At 34.2% G+C, this 17959-nt stretch overlaps 1 protein-coding gene across 6 annotated transcripts in view; it reads right to left on the bottom strand.

Moving 5' to 3' along the window:
* LOC111052991 (RNA-binding protein Musashi homolog Rbp6) overlaps positions 1 to 17380 on the bottom strand; it is a 276734-nt gene extending 259354 nt beyond the window's left edge. For all 6 annotated transcript variants that reach the window (XM_039426065.1, XM_039426063.1, XM_039426076.1 and 3 more), the window contains exon 1: positions 17182 to 17380. The gene's annotated coding sequence lies outside the window, so the exon portion shown is untranslated. The remainder of the gene's footprint in view (positions 1 to 17181) is intronic.
* Positions 17381 to 17959: the final 579 nt, after the last annotated feature.

Below are 17959 nucleotides of genomic sequence, written 5' to 3'. Positions count from 1 at the left end.
ACTTCGCTTATATGGGCAATTCGATTCAAATAAAAACAATATAAAACTTTTAGTACCCTTTTATTAAAAAGGGATTTATTTTAATAAAAGGGTAGTAAAAGTTCTATATTGTTTTCATTTATTGTGAATAGAGGAGCATTCCCATTGTAAATTTCACAATAGTTGACTTGCAGAATCGATTTGTTATGACATTGATTCTAACGAAGTAGAACAAAGTGAATTGCAACACTTTTTGCATGCACATTTTTGAAGGATTAACAAAGGTCTAATTGGATTTTCTATTAGAGAATTACGAGTTAGCTTATAGGGAGAAGGTTAAGGCTTAGGTTGGACTAACTTTATAATTCTGGTTGAATAAAACATTCACATCAAGAAAATTGAACAGGAAAATGATTGCTACTGAAAATTTCGAATTTGCATGCACATTTTTGAAGGATTAACAAAGGTCTAATTGTAGTTTCTATTAGAGAATTACGAGTTAGCTTATAGGGAGAAGGCTAAGGCTTAGGTAAGACTAACTTTATAATTCATGTTGAATGAAACATTCACATAAAAAAACTTGAACAGGAAAATTATTGCTTCTGAAAATTTCGAGTGTATGTTAAAAAATTGTTCCGAAGAAGCTCCTTCTAATACTCATATGGAAACTCCTGTATACAGGAGTATTTCAGTATACGCAAATTGTGTATGCGAGACATGTTTCAGGCACAATGACCTGACATGAATGAGAGTGAGAGAGAGAAGGCAGAAAATGGGAAGAGGAGAAATTGTGTCTGCGAGGAGCAGGAGACATCACTGACGAGGAAAGTGTGGACAGAAGAGGTAAAGAGCAACAGAGGAGAAAGGAATATGATCAAGTGCAAAATCAGATTCAGCGCCAAGCAAGATGTAGAATAGGAATAGAAATTAAATGAAATGTAGTCCTAGATGTAGAAGTCAACCAAACGAAGAAGAAAACACAAAACTAGGAAAAATCAAACATGATCGACATCAGAAAAAAGGAGACAACTGTCTCCAAAGTAGTGGGGAAGTGCAAAGGAAGAAGGAAAGAGTAGGAAACTGTATGGGAGAAATGCAGAAAATAAGAAAAGAGTAAACCGGGCCAGAACAGGTGGATAAGGAAATAAAATAACAAAAGTACGATAAAAGTAAAGCAGTCTGACTTCTGTCTGGTATGGAGTCTATAACAGAAGTAGTCTCCTTATCCATACTTTACACTGTACCTATACCAGTCTTACTATACTCATAGTCACCCATACAACAAAGTATAGTAGAAGATATCGAGTACACTAATACACAAGACACTAGATGGTCATAATCTCCTATGTCTAGGAGTACTTATAGAGGTAGGCACCGCATAATATTGTTCAATTGTCATAGCTTTTAAACATACTATACATGTATATCTAAGCTATTCTTCCGATATATCTTTCTCTCTATATCCAAACATGTATTTTGTTTCTACTTAACTTAAGTTTTCTTGTTCGTCATAATTATATCTTTATTATATTAATAAAACAAAATAAAATCTTATAGCACCCTTTATTTTTAAAAAACTTTAAAATAGTTTTTTTTTTAAATGAAGGGTGCTGTAAGATTTTTTTTTTGTTCTATTAATTTAAAAGTAGCCCATGTCAATAAGTGTTCTGTATTATATTATATACATGATCCTTGTATATGTTACACGAGTACTAGAGGTAGTATGATACTAATACTCCTTCTATCTGTACACTATGGTGTATGTATGTATGTATTTGTAAATGCTGCTTATATCAGTTCTGTACTCTAAAAATACCAAACATGTTTAGATTCAACGGAATATATCTTAGAAAGTAAGCATTGAAGAAGGCAGAGCATGTTGAGTATCACTTTGTCCTATCTTTCACCCACATGTTGTCGATCTTATTCCTTCTCTCTCACACACAACTTGACGCGTGCAGGTTTATGACAACTAGAGGTCAAGTACATGAAATATGTGTGTAAAACGGAACTAGGCTCTGCATATAAATACAGTGACTCATGTTCATTGATAAGTTTCTTGACGTTTCCTGAATTGCTTGTACGGTATGCACTAGAATTACTGATTGCTGTTTACAGTTTACACACACTCTAATTAGATGCATAAAGTACCTACTTGTATTATGAAACATAATTAAGTCTAGAATCATGCAATTCACTCTGATATGTGCACTATCGTTACATTCATTTTCAAATTAAAACGTTTTTATGTTAGAAATTAGACTGAATACTCTCAATTTCAAGTATGAACAGTAACTCTGTACTGTAAAATACCTTCATTGGAAGCAAAAAGGGTGTTCAGAATCAAATAACTTCAAGTTCATAAATTTAAATGTAGGCGAGACATTCATTGGTTGGTGACATTCAGTCATCAACCAATGAATTTGCGTCATACGCCGTCATAAAAATTTATTGTCATGGCTTCTAGAAAAGCCAACCCATTTTCTAGACAGTCAAACCTTCAGGATCAATGAAATCGGTATCACAGTTAGAAAATGGCTGCTAATCTTTTTGTTATCAAGATTCCTAGGAGGAAAAAATTCTAGGATAGAGATCATCTTTGTCTTTTTCCATCTTTTTTATACATGAGCATACTTTTTGGATCAAACGCTCATATGTTTCGTCTTTTTTCTATGAAAATTTCTTTCTAACACGCAGAACTCTATCCCGCATCCTTTCTTCCTCTTTATTTATCTTTTCTACACTTTCCAACCATTCTAACACATATATATCATGATTAAATGATAAGAGTGAGATTTAAATTTATAATTCATGAATTTCAATAAAGAAAATAGTTTTTACATCGACAACCCTTCCCTAAATCAAGAAAAAATTTAGCTTCTATCACACCTCCTACACGAAACCTTCCCTCTTTGGAAATAGCACAATTTCCACATAAAACATGTGGAAAAGCAAAAAGACCCAGCTTCAAACCTTCAAATACCATCTGCTCCGTCTCCAATTAATTCGAACAAGAATTTCAACTCTCCACGCAATTCCGGTATAATCCAATAGTAAGACAGGCTCGTGTCTAAGAATAATGCCCACTCGATCACATTATACAAACATTTCCATAATAGAATCAACACCAGAGCCACATGAAGACGCACTATTAGCATACTGCATTCAAGAGGCTCCAACATCCACATTCATCAGACAGATAATAGGCTAAATATCCACAACATTAATAAAACATTGCGATGGTCTGTTACTTGCAAAATTATAGAGTCGGCTTGCATGTAATAAGCACGGTGAACAGCTACAGTGAGGTTCACTTCAAACTGTCAGCATTGGTTGAATGAGAAGTATTAATGTTATTATATCAGGAATGCTGCCAGTTTAAAGTTAATATCACTGTTGCTCACTTGAACGCTGTAATAGTAACGTAATTTTCGTGGACTCTCAATTCACTTGATCATTTCAAAATACGCCTAGTAACGTAGTAAACTTTAATTATAAGGACAAACTCAATTTGCTCACAATAGCTCCATTATTGACAGTAAAAACAATAATTCTGGATGATCATTTAGGAAAAATCTTGATTCATGATGTTATGATATGAATTACAACTGTAAGATTTTTCCATTATCCAATTAAGGAAGAATTGTGGATGAATGAGACTTTAAAACTATAATGGTTTGTAATGTTTTTTCCTGTGAAGAAGTAACGTTTTAATTTTCTTTTATGACCCCACTTTTCCTAATTTTTCCTTGAAAGTATTCCACATTTTATGTCAGTTCTCATTTCTCCAATATTTGAAATTGATTCATCTAAGGATTGATTGAAGCTTCAATCATCACATTAGTTCAATAAGCAACATGTTTTATAAAACATTGAACGTAATTTCAAGAATTATAATAATTCTCCTGATATCAAGAGATATCTGGAAACCCAATTGTAAAAAATCATATATAAATGATTATTACTAGATAGAGTATTTGAAGTTCAAAGGTTTTGGAAAAAAAATTTCAACTCAAATGCTTATCCATCTTCTCCATTGTTCATTGGTTGACATTGAAATTTGAATTGCATCCAAATAAAATTAGATCCACTATTTGATTTGAGTTTGAATTTTCATGATATGCATTAATTCATGATAATAATGCAAGCCTTGAGTAATTATGAGGGTTGCAGAAAGATATGTAAAGATTGACGAAGTAGGCTGTTAAGAGAATAGGAATCAATAAAATAAAACTCAACTTCTTACTAAATTCTGTCTGGTTCCAATCAAAGCAAATTGGGCCTTCTTCAGCTTATCAGTTTTGATTGGTTCATTCTATTCAAGCATCAATATTCTTCAAAATTGAGTAAAGAACAAGTATGAACTAGTCGTTCTCCTCTGTGGGAAAGTTGGCTTTCTTATTAAAAAATATTCACCCTCCTCCTTGGAGAAAATTCATAATATCTGTATCGAGAAACAGGGGAGGTACCAACCTCGCTGCAGAGCCCCCGAGTTCTCGATTGTTATTCATTTTCCTTCCATAATCCCCGATTCTGGGAAATGGACTCAGCAAATGCTAGTTGCAAATTTGAATAGAGCGGCCCAAATATCCACACAATTCATCTAGCTGGTTTCCGCTAAATTTCTCTCTACTCGCATTACACTATCTCTTTCTCACCCTCTCTCACTCGCACTCGCTCTCTCTCACTCTCTCCTATATCTCTCGACTCCCATCACTCTTTATTTCTCTCTTCCACTCATTCTCTATCCCTCTCATACTTATTCTCTCTTCTGTTTCATACCCTTCCTGTATTCTCTTCCATCTCTCCCAATCTCGTCACAATCACATTTTCTTTTTTCTCTGAACCAATCATCACTTTCTCAAATTGTCTCTCACTCCCTCCCATTTCCTCTGTCATTATTCTCCTTTATGATACTTCCTCCATTATACTCTTTCCTCTCTTCTACTCCTCTATCTCATTTACTCAATCTCGACTCATCCCTATTTTAGCATAACAATCTCTTTCTCATATCTCTTATATCGCTCATTTCTCTTCAATCTTACTCTCTCTTACATTTTCTTACTCTATCTCCACCAATTTTTCTCTCCCTCTCTATTTCTTTAATCTTCAAATATCTCTCTTTCTTACTCTTTTTTTCTCTCTCCGGGTTGTGTGGCAGAGAGGGCCTGGAGTCCTAACTCTGCCCTGATAATAGCAAATAATGAATCAATCAATCATTTCCTCTCCTCATCACACTCTCTCTTTTTCTCTCTTCACAATATTCTCAGAGATTCTCTGAGAGAATCTCTGCTTTGTCTTACTCCTCTCACCGTCTTTCTCTCCTCTGTTTTGTTTCTATTACTCATCTCTGGAGGCCTCACAACTCTGACTTTTTTCCCCTCTCTGCTCTATCATACATTAACACCATCTCTCTTTCTCAATCTTTCTCTCTCTCTCTCTCTTTCTCTCATACCCTCTCCTTGCCTGCATCTCCCTATTAACCTACTACTCTGATATTCAGCTCAACCCGTGGAGCATATCACTACCGAAATCATACACCTCCACCACACACTATATCTATGTATATATCCACCATAAATCCATACCTATATCTGGCACCGTTAGCATTGAGCCTCCGACCACCCATGAGTACCTTTTTAGGGGATGAAACCACTTCCTACCCTTAAAAAACGTGAATATTTCATACTGCTGCCGCACCACATAGAGCAGAGTGCAGCCAGCTAAAACTCACTCGTAAATAATAATAAAACCAACTGTTGTCAAGAGATAGAATATAGCAGAATCCGATACAAAACCCGGTTTTATGACCAAGAAAGTGTGAATGGTTCGCATACATTCTATCAGAATTCAATGGCGAATAAGGTAATAAAATCCATCATTTCTATTGGTTGGAAGTGTTGGCTGTGATATAGGCTACTTAAACTTGTTTTAACTTTATTGCTTAGAAAAGCATTGAAAAATATTTGAACGGTTATTCATTTCATAGTTGAGAATATATGTAATATTCATAAATAATATTGTAAATTAACTACTGGATAGAAATTTAGTTGAAATATAGGTTACTCAAAATGTAGATATGGAGAAAATGAAAATCTCAGTAACCTTTTTTGAAAAATTTTATCACAACATGTTTCGGACATTTATGCCATTTTCAAGTGATAGGGTACTGAGATTTTCATTTTATTTATATCTATATCACAATTAGCCCTATACAGAAAAGAGATAAATACTCAAAATGTTTTAGCCCAGTGCCTGAAAAATTTAGTTGGAAAATATGTGAGTTGTTGAATTCCTGAACTTAAACTAATTTTTATTTGAGTGCATAGAGAAACGCTAAAAAATATTCAAACTTTGCTCCCGGTAGAAAAATACTATTGTATTTTAGCCGTCATTAAATGATGAACAAATACCATAATTATTATCAATAGAAGGAGCACATCACATCTCTAATAAAATCTTGATCTTGATTAAATTTCATGAAATGTTCTTGCAACCGAACCTCCATGTATCAAGACAATAATCTTCACATTCTACAGTGTGGAAAATCACTGGATACTATGGAGAATCCATTAGGCAGAAGTATTGGTGGATCGAGGAAGAGATGGACGCCAGAACAGTCTTAATCCTAAAAGCTTAATCCATGACGACGATGATGATGATGATGATGATGATGATGACTATTGAGAACCAATTTTTGATTTTTCCATCTTCATAGCTTATCAAAGATGTTTGAAGAGAAAGACTTTTAACAAATGTGAAAATGATTGTAATATACCATCAAACATAATATTATGTTAAATATAATGAGTGAAAATATGTGGCTTTGATTGAGGTTCAAGGTTTAAGGTTCTTCAACCTTATTTTCCCGTGCCATCGACAAGAACCTCACTCAGTAATTCCAAGAGTGGAAGACTGAAGAAGAGGGGGAGGGGATATTGATTTTATTCGAGCTATCCTCCTCTTACTTCTGTCTCTCTTGTCTCTTCTTTATTGACACTCTCTTCCTCACACTGTTTTGTAGCCTTTCGCAACCCTCTAATTGTTCTGCTACTGTTTAAACATACTTCTCCTTCTTTTTCCTCAATCTGCTTCTCTCTTATCCTTTTCTACCTCATTCAGCTCTCATACATACCTTCTCCTACTTTTACACTCTAAACATTATATTCACTATGCGTTACCTTCTTCTTTGTTTTCTCTTTTTCCCTCTAACTGTCTTCCTTTTTTTGGCTTCAATTCCATACGTATTCTTTTCATTTTCCACCTTTCTTCTCTCTTATGTTCTTGTTCTTCCTCTCATATATTTTTTTGTAAATGTATAGATCTCATTCCCACATTTCTCCTCCTCTCATTCTCTGTATCTTACTCCATTTCTCTCTCACACTCTTTTATATCTTCTTCTTCTCTATCCCCTCCTCTTCTATTCTCTATCTTTTACTCACTTATAAGTATATAATTATCATTTCTCTCTCTATATTTAATAGAGAATTAATCGAAGAATTGACATTGATATGTCCAAAGCTCCACCAATTCATGTAGATGCATAACAATATTGTATAGTTATTACAATTTTTTTTTTTCTTATCATATACAGTTCAATAATTATTTTCTTAGTACAGTATATATCATGTGAATTCATCTATAATTTTGCTGTATTGTAAGCTATTGTCTATATAAGTGTATAAGCCAGTATAATATATAGTAATCTACATAAGTACTCAATCAGTCAATCAATCTCCTTTTTTCTCCTTCAAATTTTCCACTCCACTCTTTCGTCCACTTTGGTTTTCTTGCTTGTTCTCTCCTCATTCTTATCCTCAACTCTCCTCCTACTCCTACTCCTCCTCCTTCTCCTTCATCTCATCCTCCTCCTTCTCCTCAATCTGCTGGTCTCCTTTGTCTTTTCTACTCCTCTCCATCCTCTTGATCTTCACTCCACCACTGCTCCTTCAACTGCTAACTGGTTGGTCAGTTCAATTCGCCATTTGAATAATTCCAATCGTCCATCGATTGCAAGTTAGAACGTTCGAAGTCCTTATCAAACCACCCGCTTAACCGACCACTCCTCTCTTCCTCCTCTCATCACCCTCCTTTCACTTCTACTTTTCCCACCCCTTTCCTCTTCCGCAAACTCCTCCCCCACCCCATACCCTCTTACTCCTTCTACTCCTCACTACCCCTTCCCCCACCACCCGTATACCAACATTACCAATTTACACAAGGCCCATCGGGTCACAAAGGCGGAACAAAATCTCTCGTTCGGTATCATTCAATTCGGAAAGCTAACTAATCCTCTCAACTTGCTATTTTCACATTCAATAATGGTTATTAGTTGTTATTCACCATTATAACTAACTCTTATCTATCAATATTAATTATTGCACTCTGCTCATTTGCAGGTGATTTTTTGCTAAAATGTGATTTGAATTATTAGAATCACATGAAGTGATAAAATAGTGGACATTTAAGTTTAAACAAACTCATTTGATAGAATTCAATCCAATTAAATTCCATCATTATCATCTTTGAAAACAATATATTAGAATTAACCTGCGTACCTGGTTCTCCAAAACTACAACAGAACTTTTCAGGATGGCTGTAAATAAGATATCCATAGTCAGGCTGATCGCCAATATTCGGAACGAATAGGCACTAGCAGAAGAAGAAGAATTAACACTATGAACAAAGATATTTTGTTTTGAATTTCTCAATAATTATGTGGAACAGAAGACCACTGAAGATGATACCATGGTGTATTGAAACTTAAGTTTGGTTCGAATAAATTATGTGGAACTAACTATATCGTTTTTATTTTACCACAGACCTAGTCTATATCATAAGGTATTAGACCTATTATCATGTTATATACTGTTAATGAGCCGTTTTAGTCTGTTTTCATTCAATTTAAAAAATATTCCAAATTGATTTGATTGATGATTAATTTAATTAATCAACCATATTAATTCCATAATAAACTTTAACATTTCTGAGAGATTTTATAAACTTGAGAAATAAATTTGGTCTTTTAGAAAGTAAATTCGGTCTTTCTTCCTATAGGGATCTGTTCAAATATCATCAAAAATATAAATTATACATTCAATTATAGATAACAAGAGATATTCACACAGTAAATTTATTGATTTATCATTTTTTTGGAGTTACGAAATAGAATACATTTCCAATGAAGCCTCCTATAGATAAACGTTTCATGAAGCTCCTCATCAGGATTGAAATTCATTCCATTTTCAATTCCAAAAAAACAAACAATAAATTATCAAATATAATAGTGAAATTGGAAGGGGTTGTGATTATATAATAGAATCAAAGAAATATTTGACTTAGAAAGCAACATCAAGAAATTTGCCCAATTTAGTAATGAGAATGTGATTTACAGTCCTTGAGAGTCAATTTTATCCGCAATAATTATTGAGTGAATGAGTTTTCAATTTCCATCATCTGTATATCAACTCGAAAAATGCAATACCAAAATCACCCACAACAACGTTCTAGTCAAGTAGGTTGCAGCTACTACATAGTTCAGTTCCATAGTAGAGTAGCGCATTATTGCAATGTGCAAGGGTTGCTATCAAATGCATGACATGTTACGGAGTTAATCCGCACTTGAACACTATAACGTTCAATGATGTTATTATATGGCTTCAAGTGCATTCAATTGGCTGTCATGGTTCAAAATGATCCGACCATCATGATCCGATCCCAATCCCCCAACCACTCCCAGAAACACGGCTTAGACCATTTGATTTTCGGGCTAGTATGCTTCATGTTCTAACCATGTATTGACTTGTATTATACATTAGATCGATCGACTATATTTGAACTATCATATATGTTATAGCTATAGATACTTATAAATAGAAATAAAAATGAAAATCATAAAATAATTCGAAAAAGGGTACTGAGATTTTTATTTCTATTTATATTACAAGTAGCCCTTTACAGAAAAGAGACTAAAGATACTTGAATGAACATAGAACAGTATACTATACAGAGATAAAAACATATGGAATTCAACTTACATTGTTGGAGAAATTTCGGTGGCTGCGCTACCTTTTTCTTTACAGCTAGTCTAGCTGTAGCACTCTATTCATGCTATATACTAACTTCTAGCTGTATGTATTTATATATTCATGAAATACATGCCTTATTATGTATGTCTCTCACATAGACTAAGGAATGTTCTCTATAATACTTCACAAAAGTACATTTATTTACAACTGATAACAGGAATTTTATATTCCAAAATAGGAAAAACGTTGATGGCCAAAAGAAACAGTATCAACATCAATAACAAATCACACTAAAACTTGAGAGCAAGGACAATAATATTGGTGAACAATAATCCCAGAATTTATAACAATAATTGAATAATGTGATAAGAGAAGATTGATTACCAAAACATTCCATCAAATCTATTAGGCTACATGAAAATTGGACAAAAATCATAATGTATAAACATAACCTATTTTTGGACAATTTCTATCTAAATTTGGGAAAGGAACAATTTTGGGCTCCAAGCCTGTTGTTCCTTTCCCAATCATTCATAGTTGAGAATGATATTGTATCCATCAATGTATGAATAAAAAATTAATAAATTATAAGAATAAATTTATACTTATTTATCTGAATACTGTTTCTTCTGAATATTGTTGATCAAAATTCTAGAAAATATTTCTGATCTGATTTGAAATATGAATAAAAAAGGATAGAGTGAGAATGAACTGGAAATCACTGTTCATTGATCAGTAATAAAATCACTTGCGATTGTGTCATTCTCAAACTTTAATAGAATTGATCCTATCAGATAATGACTATATCTACATGCTATCACCGAATTCCACAGTAGAACAATATTGTAGACTCGAGCATCCAATGTTTCCACCTCAACCGATTTGAAGTCGATATTGAATATACTCGATATTTCTCATCTGTGATAGAGTTTTTCAATTTTCAATGGCATAAAAAAAAATTTAATTTGCAATAAAAAAATGTTTAGAAAATTGAATCCATATGTCAGGTTATTGCAATAACTGATGTCAATGAAAATACCCTGCATGTAAGCTGAACTTTTTTTCGAAATTGAACTAGTAGCTTCGACAAGGATGGAATGATACAATACCAGTACTCGAACTTTTCGAATAATTTCCGTCCTATATATTCGAAATCAGTGATTCGTAGAATTGCGACTTCCAATAAGCAAAGCTTGGTCGATTTTTATCATACAATGAAAAATTGAACTGGAAAAACGCATTGTCGCTATATTTGCAGATTTCCAAAGAGGTAATGAATTTTCTACGATTTTGGACTCCACTGCCTGATCTGTGTGATGAAATATTCTATGGGAGAAGTTCTCTTTCCCTATCTATTCCTCGCTTTTTCCATTGTTGATAAATGCATCTCTATGTTGAGAATAATGATCGATTCTAAAATTAACTTCTTCTTCAACATTGGACTTGAAATTTCGACTTTTCAATAAACTATTGAAAATAATACAAGCTCGAGTAGGTTGTGCTACTTAGTAGCGCTACTTAGTTGTACTACTTAGTAGTTTAAATACTACCTATTGTAGTATTTCATGTTGAAGAGTGTGATCTTTTTTCAGGTTTAGGCCTACTGCCTCTTAGGCCCTTTATTCTTGAAGATTCCTTTTTTAAATACTATTGAATACTTATTATGCTTTGATAACCGTATCATCTTTATGATGACTTATCGATTATTTCATCAATTTATCTTTCAAATACACAACTTTAACTGTTCGAAAATGGTGGATAACTCTTCCTTAATTCTTCACAAAAAGTGATTCGATAGAGCTTGGGAACCAAATTCATAGATTCATGCTGCAATCGAAATTTTCACTTCACTTTAATCAATCCACTTCTCTATAAACATCCTCTTTCGTAAGCGTTTTTTCACATACGAAAATTCAAGGGATGTTAATTAAAGGATAACGTGTGATTAACGTTATGACCGGGAAAGCAATAAAAGGAAAAAAGAAGCACTAACAGTATCTGTATCTGAATATAGTAACAGTATCTGAAGAGAATGATTGAATGAGAAATGAAATGAAAGAAAGGATTCTGGAAAAGAAATTAGGGAAGATGACATAGAAAATCGAGGAGAATGGAGTGGAAGAAGAAAGAGATAGCAAGATCAAGGAAAGAAGGAGAATGAGAAGAAGAAAAATAGGTAAACGAAGCAAATGAAATATACGTTTGTCGAATGCAGCTTATTGGTTCTCGTTGCAGCAAATTACATTTCAAGCTAGAAACAGACTGAGACTGTCAATCTTGTAGATTGTCTTGTCTCACAATCACATCCTCCGACCTGATCCCAACATTGACGAGAATTTCATTTCATATGCTCAGGTGGTTGAGAAAAGTATCCAGGAATATTGAAAACTATGAAATTGTAGCTACAAAATCCCTAAAACAAAGTTGACGGTTCGACACTCGAATACTACTGAATAATAAATTATGGGAGATACACAAATTTCCTATTCTGTCTGATGACTGAATCATGTATGTGGAGAAACACGTGGCAATTTTACGATGTGAAACCAGGGTTTCATCTTCGATGAGTTTCAGAACAGCGATATGAGATAGAGAGGCTGAAAAATAGAGATAGGGTGTTGGTAGTTCATAATAACTGTAATGTCCTTTTCAATGTTTCCTCCCCTTTCAGACCCCTTTGATTTCCTCCCTGCACACGGATAAGTCATCCACGCAGGGAATATATTCTTTATTTACTATTGTTACACTATTATTTTGTAAATATGTCTTTTTGATGAATAAATTTGAATTTCCTTTCATCACTCTGTTTCTCCATTTAACAATCTCCTTTTCACTTACCACTTTGATCCCAAACTAATGTGTCTATTATGTTCGTCCCTTTAAATAATAATAATATCGAGTGACCTGGCTGGCTCAGGTCTGGTGTCAGAGTTTTCAGGTCGCAGCTGATCAATTTCAGGGCCTCTGTCATGACCTAACGACTGCTTTTTAATTACCATACCAATACACCCTCTACCAGTTCTTGACTATTTTATTCCTGATCCTATTATGAAGTACACAGGTAGAAATCCATCGAAATACACATCCATTATTAATATGTTCATATGTCATCCGGACTATTAGTTCCAGGAAATAATTTGAAAATGTAGTAGGCCTTTGCATATTACGTTAAATCACGACAGTATGAACAACTCTCAATTCTTTGCATTACTAGACAATGAATAATAATGTATTCTTTGGCTTTGGAAGTATTCATTCAGTTATAGTCATAGCTATAACACGGTATCGAATGGAATGAGTTTACATAAATCGGATCCTAATATCCGTTCGCAGTCATAAAATCTATAATAAAAATATATGTAGCTGAAAATAGGTTTGAACGAAAAATGCCAATTTCAATCGAATCAGTGAACGCTATCAGCTTGAATGAGTCACTTATGGAAATTTCAATGTGGCAAATCAATTTGGAGTGGACTAGTTCAACCGGAAGTCTGTCTACTAGCTCACTTGTTGTCTAGCCAGAATAAATTAATAATAAGCATCATTGAATTTATGTTTGTTGGCAAGAAATTGATAATTATTTAAAAAAAAACTCACTATTTCTTATATATTACTATTCTGAAATAATTTAACGTACAAAAATGAGAAATTATTCTAATAAAATTGTCTCTCAATTTGATAGAATCAATTAATTTTATGAGATGATTGACTGCTCCACAGAACGTGTCTTACATTATCGTTATATGCATGCGCATCATAACAGTAATATAATAATTAATTTTATTAATAACAAATCTAAGCCATCAGCGGGACTGAAGCTTGTTAGCACACTTTTCGAAACTGGTATTAATAAGCGCATATCGTTGTAACGGTAAGTAATTTTTAGAATGCGATTACCGGCTTCAGGAACTTTGAGAGCTAAACTTGAAAAGTATCTATGGTCTGGTTGTAGCAAGATAGTCAAACTCAATTCAGATTTCAAATTCATCCTTCACTCATTATCCAAATGTGTACCTCGCTTAATAATTAGTCACAATAATTTCATGGTGAGCTCATGATAACATTCTCCAAAGTCTCATTCGAAACAAACACGGTCGTAGGCCTACGTTCCAAGACAGCTAGAAACTAGCAATCAATACAAATCAATGTGAATCTCAAGCGAATACTTATATCGCTCGAGGATCAGGCTACTGATGTTTAATAATTTATCAGATAAATGAATGTTATTATTTAAAGAGCAATAGTCAATCAATAGAACAGGAGGAAATGTCTAGAAGGATAGGAAAATATGAATGAATTACAGGACTGGGAACATTTTATTGATTAAAGCGAAGAAATTGTTGAACAAAGAGAAAAGCGAGAACTATTCTTGAATTCAACATTATAGTATATATTCTACATATATTCAACAATATATTCAATGATTACAGGATTCTGATTATTGTTTTCAGTAATGATTCATCAAAAATCAAAATCACGCCTTTATTTTCAAAAAAAATTGAAGTGTTGGTGAACAGTGAATTGCCTACTCACTGATAGTGAGTTTTAAAATAGCTTTCGGCATTGACAACTTCCCAGTATTACTATAAGATAACTGTTAAGAAAGAATGTAATTCGACGCATGTTGGGTTAACTATTGCTTTTCTTATCAACCTAGACAACATAAATAATCAAGAACACTTCCATTTCCTTCAAGAAAATCTAAATTTATTGCTGCAGTCCAGTAGTTCAGTTAACTGCTAGCGATACGCTGTGAGTTAATGCAATAACGTTCCTGGAAGTTGGGTCATGTTAAATGATTGAACAGATGAATAAATGAATGATGGACTGAGTAGTCCATCGAACCTGAATAAAATTCCATCAATCTACGATCCTTCACTAGCTGTTATATCATTGAAAATAACAGAAATAAAGATCCCTTGTAAAGACAATATTCTCATCATTGTTAATGCAAAACGTCAACAGCTAGAGAATTTCATTGAAGCCTGATGTGTGAAAGATGTGTTTATCATAAAAGGCTTAGTTTATAGATCACAAAGTTGAGCATAAGATAATAGAGAGCAGCACGAATAATAAGTAGGATTATAGAGGATTGGAGAGATTTCGATACTCTACCAGTATAATGACCATAAAGAGATAAAGAGCTTTCATAATTTCATCATACTTTCATACGTTCGTAAGTGGCCAATGAATACGCCTTAGCGTCCCTAATTTTGTCAATGGGATACAAAATAGAAAGAATCTTCTACTTTTTCTGGATCTTCGGTTTCAATAGTCAAGTACCTACCAAATTATTATAGGGTACCGTACTACTTTTTGGTGAAACATTTTTTGGATCGTGAACATTGTGTTTGTTTCAACAATGTTTCTGAGTATCTCAATAAAACAATGTATTATTCCGAGTATCTCAATAATGTCCACTGTATTGCGGCAAATTTCAGTTAATATGGAGTTTTGATACAATCAAAGACTAAATAAAAGTAACCGAACTACTACTTGACGATAATTCAATAGTTGAAGAATTCTACTAAAATTCTTGATCCCATTTATTCAATTCAGGAATTGTTGAAGCGTTCTGAGAGTTCTACATGAGTTCTGATAATATGTTTGCGCCGTTTCCCTCTGCATTCGATTATTGTGTAGAATAATATTCGCCAAAACCTTCTGACTTGAATGATTTGGTATCGAAGCATAATTATACGATATGTGGTCGTAAACATTAATAATTGAAAATAACCAGAAACCACATATAGAAGAATAATGATTCATCAAAAGGCTTAATTTAAAGGTATATTTGACAAGACTCATGATTCATTCATATTCGACCAAAATCAATGACAAAAGTACAACAAACGGTCATGGCCATTGATGATCAATTATTTAAAGAGTTATCATCTACCCAGAAATCTCCAGACTGTAATGCAATGCCGATGGAGAAAATCACCATCGAAATTCATTACTGTAAGTGGATCGTACACGATATGTTATCAGCAGCAATACTCATCATTGTAATGAATTTTGGCTGAGGAATCTGAATTATTTTATATTAATCCAAAATCTGTCTGACCTATAGCATCAAGACCAAGTTTTTGAATGAGGTATAGCCATTGGGCTGTGATTTAATTGTTCAACAAATTTTGGCGATTCAATATAAAGTAATAGACATAATTTTAATGTACGGAAATGAATAATGAAAATTGACTATCCAGAAAAGTACATTATTGATGCAAAGCTTTGAATGATAAGGGACATTATGGAGAATATAATCAATTCTTTGTAGCCCACTCAATCCTCGAGAAATGGTTATTAATTACCAAATATAAGATGAGAACTCCTGACTAATATTATCCACGAATTCCTATGACTCGACATAGTATTGACCCATTAACCAAATCTACGGCATCAAACCAAGGTTATGAAACATGGAAAAGAACAATTCAAGAGTACAATATTGAGACCTAGTTTTCAAACAATAACGAATCTCATGAGCAAATACTTGAATAGATCACCGAATTTGTGTGACTCGACAAAGTACTGACCCGTCCTCGAATTATAAGATACTGAACCACAATAATCAATCATGATTGATGAAATAACGTGAAATGAGTATTAGTCGTTGAGTGTACGATATTGAGACCTAGTTGTCGAATAATAACGAGCCTCATGAACATTTACTTGAATAGATCACCAAATTTGTGTGACTAGACAAAATATTGACCCATCCACGAATTATAAGGAGCTAAACCACAATCATCAGTCATGAAAATGGGAACAACGTGAAATGAGTTTTAGTCATTGAGTGTACGACATTGAGACCTAGTTTTTAAATGATAACTTGAATAGAAGACCACATTTGTGCGAATGGACTTAATATTGACCCATCCACTAAATCTGGGCACAGAGCCACTGCAATCAATCATAACCTTGAAAGGTTATGTGATGATGGTGATAACAACGTGGTAGCTAGCAGCCGGGTTGAGAAGTGCGGCTGCTGTCAAGTGTGTTTGTTTGTGTGTGAAGTGGTGCAATGTGCAGCCTACTAGCGGGACTCTCATTACCACCAAACAAAGAGAAGCACTTTGAAAAGATAACGAAGCCTGCTTCCATGCACAGCACAGAGCACAGACCGCCGGGGGTTGCTTTCGATCCATAGTTTAGTTGAAAGCCGACTCACCAGAGGTAGTTAGCATACGCAGCGGCTATCTCACGGCGTCCCAAGTCGTCTGCTGCAGCTGAAGACGCAACAATTCCGCTACCATTCACTGACAACAGATCTACCGTACAATAATACAGGTTACACTACTGTTTCGGAATGTGGAAGATCTTCGCGAACCGAACACTGCACATGTCAAGCGTAAACTGAAGCTGGACTGGCCGAGCCGACTCGAGCCACACAAAGGCACACGCCCGAACACAGCCGAAGTTGCCCGAGGATGGCCGAACGTGGTCACCATGGCAACGGGACTTGTCTTGCGTCGTCGACGCCGAAACGGAAAAACGGCGCCTGCTATACGACGCAACGCAACCCGCCGCACTGCAATTGCTGACTCGGTTCGCTCGCATCTCTGCAGTGCGTGTTGACACTTGTCAAGTGGCGTTACGCGTTCGATACGATTGAGCACACTGGGAAGATAGGCGGACAACCACTTTTATGCGCCAAACCTGGTGAATGGAAAACTTGTCCTGTTGGTTACCATAATAATATACGAGATCAATAATGATATTTGCATTTGCTCTGAGTACAATGAGTACAAAGTCTATAACTAGGAATACAATTTGTAATTTTCAACAGATATTCAGTTTGGATTTATTAATTAATGAATAAATAAAATATTAGAATTAATAAAAAATAAAATAAATGAATGAAATATGAATAATAAATAATAAAATTTAACAATGCATGCTGGCTCATCAAGAGACAACAAGCATTTGATATTATTGAGGAAACTTGA

Source organism: Nilaparvata lugens, chromosome 4 (genome assembly GCF_014356525.2).
Source record: "Nilaparvata lugens isolate BPH chromosome 4, ASM1435652v1, whole genome shotgun sequence".
Taxonomy (NCBI): domain Eukaryota; kingdom Metazoa; phylum Arthropoda; class Insecta; order Hemiptera; family Delphacidae; genus Nilaparvata; species Nilaparvata lugens.
Note: the sequence above shows the minus strand (reverse complement) of the source record. Positions and strands in the feature narration are given on the sequence as shown.